This window comes from Salmo trutta, chromosome 36 (genome assembly GCF_901001165.1).
Source record: "Salmo trutta chromosome 36, fSalTru1.1, whole genome shotgun sequence".
NCBI lineage: Eukaryota > Metazoa > Chordata > Actinopteri > Salmoniformes > Salmonidae > Salmo > Salmo trutta.
Genome location: NC_042992.1, coordinates 4984656 through 4990655, shown reverse-complemented (window position 1 = coordinate 4990655; position 6000 = coordinate 4984656).

Here is a 6000-nt window from a genome sequence, read left to right as displayed (position 1 = left end):
GGTTCAATCCCTTTTGTAGGGAAGTGAACTCAAACGGAGTTCACAAGACGTGAACCTCTCCTCACTCTCCCTACGACGTGCAGCTATCTAGGTGACATACGTGACACGGTGAAACCGCAAGATATTCTGTCTTTTTACTGATGTGGATCTCAACACACTTATAAAGTCACAGATATATATTCTATTTAATCATACCCTTAGTTCGATAAGGTCAAATGATCTGTTAGCCTTCATTTATAATTCCTTGTAACCTATAAAGGGAAAGGGGGATACCTAGTCAGTTGTACAACTGAATGCATTCAATTGTCACTATATCTGTCAAATAACAAAATAATGTTGCACTTTTTAAATATATATATATATATTATAATATTTCTTACTTTTATATAACTAGGCAGGTCAGTTAAGAACAAATTCTTATTTACAATGACTGTCTACCCCAGCCAAACCCAGATGTCACTGGGCCACCCTATTGGACACCCAATCTCAGCTGGATGTGATACAGCCTGGATTTGAACCAGGGACTGTAGTGACACCTCTTGCACTAAAATGCAGTGCCTTAGACCACTGCGCCGCTCGGGAGCACTTGGCAGCCTACTGTGGAATTGTAATAGTCAAGATGACATTTACCCTTTTTATTTGCAATAGATTGCCAACGTGAGATTTGGAACCTCCACTGTTTATAGTTCTCATTTCTCAGATGGAACTTGGGTGTCTTGGAGACAGAAGTAAATAATAACTAATAAACATAATAAAGAAACATCGTGAACCCAGTCTGAATGGTTCTACAGCCAGTACATCTATAGAATACTGGAACGGTATTGGAGCTAAGGTGGCTGAGAGTTTTGCAACCGATTGGATGCTCGAAGACATCGGCCACAAGCTTGAATCAAGACAGCTATGGGAGCAAAATAAGGGCAGGTGTCTTGGTCATCCTCCTAGACATGATATAAAATCCACTGACGCAAGTAAGACCATTATACATACACCATAATAACAGCAGCTTTTACCAAAGCTTTCAACAAAATTGACTTTACAGTGGTAACTAAGTGCTTGATACAGCTAGGAGTCAGAGAGCCTCTTATCCCGCTGGGTTTGTAGCTTCATCTCTAACAGGAAGCAGAGGTTGAGGTACTAAAGCATCTGTCAACATCTGACCTATGGAGTGACTCAAGGTACAGTTCTTGGACCCCTTATCTTCCTGTCCCTCATCGACGGTGAACTTCAGAAGTTCCATCTCAGGTGGAAATACATTGATGGCATGAATATTGCAGAGTGCATTAATAAGAGTGTCGGCAGGTATCCAGCCTTCAACATGTTCTAGAAATATGGTGCTCTTAGGTAAATGAGCACTCCATGCAGCTCAACCCAAACAAGTGCAAAGTCCTGCATGTTTGCTTTACAAACAACCCAACCCCCCCTTTGGAACCCTTGTACCTGAACTGGAACACTCTGCAAACAACATGTGATATTAAACTGCTGGGATCAAGGATGACCTGAGCTGGACCAGCAGGTGGAAAAGGGGAACCAGAACCTCTTTGTGGTTCTCTGTGGCTCAGTTGTTAGAACATGCCCATGCAAAACTAGGATTATGGGTTCCATTCCCAAACCCAGCCTAGTCATCATCTACACCACCGACTATGGGCCTGTACTAGAATACAGTGCCCATGCATGGCAATACTATCTCACCTCAACCATGACTGGACTATTGGAGTATAATAAAGAAGTGAGCATGCTGGTCTATCCCTGGACCGTGATACAGCAGCTACACATCAGCACACTGAACACTCAACCTCTGCCCACTGATTAAGAGAAGAACCCAACAGTCTGCCTCCGGTCTGCCCGTCACCTCCTCCGGTCTGCCCGGTCTGCCCGTCACCTCCTCCAGTCTGCCCGTCACCTCCTCCGGTCTGCCCGTCACCTCCTCCGGTCTGCCCGTCACCTCCTCCGGTCTGCCCGGTCTGCCCGTCACCTCCTCCGGTCTGCCCGGTCTGCCCGTCACCTCCTCCGGTCTGCCCGGTCTGCCCGTCACCTCCTCCAGTCTGCCCGTCACCTCCTCCGGTCTGCCCGGTCTGCCCGTCACCTCCTCCGGTCTGCCCGTCACCTCCTCCGGTCTGCCCGTCACCTCCTCCGGTCTGCCCGTCACCTCCTCCGGTCTGCCCGGTCTGCCCGTCACCTCCTCCGGTCTGCCCGTCACCTCCTCCGGTCTGCCCGGCACCTCCTCCGGTCTGCCCGTCACCTCCTCCGGTCTGCCCGTCACCTCCTCCGGTCTGCCCGTCACCTCCTCCGGTCTGCACGGTCTGCCCGTCACCTCCTCCGGTCTGCCCGTCACCGCCTCCGGTCTGCCCGTCACCTCCTCCAGTCTGCCCGTCACCTCCTCCGGTCTGCCCGGTCTGCCCGTCACCTCCTCCGGTCTGCCCGGTCTGCCCGTCACCTCCTCCGGTCTGCCCGGCACCTCCTCCGGTCTGCCCGTCACCTCCTCCGGTCTGCCCGGTCTGCCCGTCACCTCCTCCGGTCTGCCCGGCACCTCCTCCGGTCTGCCCGTCACCTCCTCCGGTCTGCCCGTCACCTCCTCCGGTCTGCCCGTCACCTCCTCCGGTCTGCCCGTCACCTCCTCCGGTCTGCCCGTCAACTCCTCCGGTCTGCCCGTCACCTCCTCCGGTCTGCCCGTCACCTCCTCCGGTCTGCCCGTCACCTCCTCCGGTCTGCCCGGTCTGCCCGTCACCTCCTCCGGTCTGCCCGGTCTGCCCGTCACCTCCTCCGGTCTGCCCGTCACCTCCTCCGGTCTGCCCGGTCTGCCCGTCACCTCCTCCGGTCTGCCCGGTCTGCCCGTCACCACCTCCGGTCTGCCCGTCACCTCCTCCGGTCTGCCCGTCACCTCCTCCGGTCTGCCCGTCACCTCCTCCGGTCTGCCCGTCACCTCCTCCGGTCTGCCCGTCACCGCCTCCGGTCTGCCCGTCACCTCCTCCGGTCTGCCCGTCACCTCCTCCGGTCTGCCCGTCACCTCCTCCGGTCTGCCCGTCACCTCCTCCAGTCTGACAACAGGAACTTCCTACCACAACCAATCATCACAACCTCTGGAAGAAAAACACGTCACTCACACAAACTGTCAGAGCAAGAACTGACCGCTGTCAAAGTTCATCCATCCCCTACAAGACTCAATCACTGACCGATGTCAAAGTTCATCCATCCCCTACAAGACTTAATTACTGACCGATGTCAAAGTTCATCCATCCCCCTACATGACTCAATCACTGACCGATGTCAAAGTTCATCCATCCCCTACAAGACTCAATTACTGACCGATGTCAAAGTTCATCCATCTTTACATTTTTGAATGCTCAGCAGGACAGGAATGGTCCAATTCACACACTTATCAAGAGAACATCCCTGGTCATCTCTGCTGCCACTGATCTGGCGGACTCACTAAACACATATGTTTCATTTGTAAATTATGTCTGAGTGTTGCAGTGAGCCCCTGGCTATCCTTACATTTTTTGGGGGGGAAATGGTGCCGTTTGGTTTGCTTAATATAAGGAATTTGAAATAATATATACTTTTACTTTTGATACTTAAGTACTATTTTACTGGGTGACTTTTACTTGAGTCATTTTCTATTAAGGTATCTTTACTTTCACTCAAGTATGACATTGGGTACTGCCTAGTTCACGCCTATTCTTTCTTTCGATTGGTGGATACATCTCATTATCATAATTTGTTTTGAATATTCGATGAGGGTTGTTGACGTCAGCCGCCTGTATTCAGAGGAGAGAGACGCTAAGCTAATAGCCTCATTTCATGAATATGCATAGCCATCTCGTGACAACTCCGATATTATGTGTTTTTACTCAAAGTCGCCGGGATGTCACGTGTCATACTTCAATCAGTTCACTCGTAACGACTTAAGCATTATTAACTTTCTATTCGATCAAATAAACCTCACATAGCAAATAAGCCATGAATTTCTGTTGTTGACCAAATTCGACACTTTCTCATTGATCTCCATACAAAAACTCCTAGGCTTGGTGGGCGAAACAACGCATAAAATACCACCTGCTGGAGGGAGAGAGATTTTCAGCGGAGAAGGGCCTCTCAAAAATGTAAGGCAGTCGGGTCGTCACTAATTACTAAGTCAGAAGGCCCGCCTAATAAAATTTTTAAAAAAACATTTAAAAACAAATATACATATAAATGAAATAAACTAAAAAGAGAAAAACAAACATTTACAAAAATGAAGGCCCGCCTACCCGACCAATCGGATGAGGGAGTGTGATGGTTTGTGGGAAAACGCCTCCTTCAAGTTTGAACCTACCAAATAACTAAATACATTCAGGAACAAGAATTGGCAACATAACTAAAATGAATAACATTGAGGAAGGTCAAACATTTTGGTGAAAAGGGTAAGATGTCTTCTCTTTATTAGATAATTAGCAGTTAACGTTTTCTACTCTCTTCTAAAATGAGCTAGCTCGCTAGCACAATGGATTCCATTCCAAGCACAGATTTGTTCTATTTGACAGGGAAACGTTGTTCGTTTCTCTACAGGCCTTTCATTCTATTAGTAATAACATTATTGACCTGCAACAGATGCACAGTATGGATGTTTGACATTTGAGGTGTGTGTGTGTGTGTGTGTGTGTTTCTGTTTCACCTCACTGATCCACTTTAAAAGGGTGAACATTGCTGACATTTGGCAGAATAAATAAATTGAATCATCAAATTGCCCCGTTTTCTACTACCTGGCTTTCCGAGAATACACACATATGGTTTCATAAGTGAAATTTGTAGGATAAATAAATAACTCCAAATCAATAAACCAAGATTAACTCCAAATCAATAAACCATGATTAACTCCAAATCAATAAACAGGATTAACTCCAAATCAATAAACAGGATTAACTCCAAATCAATAAGCCAGGATTAACTCCAAATCAATAACCCAGGATTAACTCCAAATCAATAAACCAGGATTAACTCCAAATCAATAACCCAGGATTAACTCCAAATCAATAACCCAGGATTAACTCCAAATCAATAACCCAGGATTAACTCCAAATCAATAACACAGGATTAACTCCAAATCAATAACACAGGATTAACTCCAAATCAATAACACAGGATTAACGCCAAATCAATAACACAGGATTAACTCCAAATCAATAACCCAGGATTAACTCCAAATCAATAACCCAGGATTAACTCCAAATCAATAACCCAGGATTAACTCTAAATCAATAAACCAGGATTAACTCCAAATCAGTAAACCAGGATTAACTCCAAATCAATAAGCCTGGATTAACTCCAAATCAATAACCCAGGATTAACTCCAAATCAATAAACCAGGATTAACTCCAAATCAATAACCCAGGATTAACTCCAAATCAATAACCCAGGATTAACTCCAAATCAATAATACAGGATTAACTCCAAATCAATAACACAGGATTAACTCCAAATCAATAACACAGGATTAACTCCAAATCAATAACCCAGGATTAACTCCAAATCAATAACCCAGGATTAACTCTAAATCAATAAACCAGGATTAACTCCAAATCAGTAAACCAGGATTAACTCCAAATCAATAACCAGGATTAACTCCAAATCAATAAACAGAAGGATAGCTGTCTGTGCCAAATAAAGGTGTGTGTGTGTGTATGTGTGTGTGTGTGTGTGTGTGTGTGTTGTGTTTAACAGCCAGCCTTCAATATAGAGTCAACCTTCATCGTTTATTATTGCACTGATCAACACTTCCACACAGCCAGACGCATGCTGTATATATTACCCAAACTAACTCGCTTTGAGCATGCATACCAAATGGAACCCTAATCCCTATATATAGTGCACTACTTTAGACCAGAGCCCTATGGCACCCTAATCCCTATATATAGTGCACTACTTTAGACCAGAGCCCTATAGCACCCTATTCCCAATATAGTGCACTACTTTAGACCAGAGCCCTATAGCACCCTATTCCCAATATAGTGCACTACTTTAGAC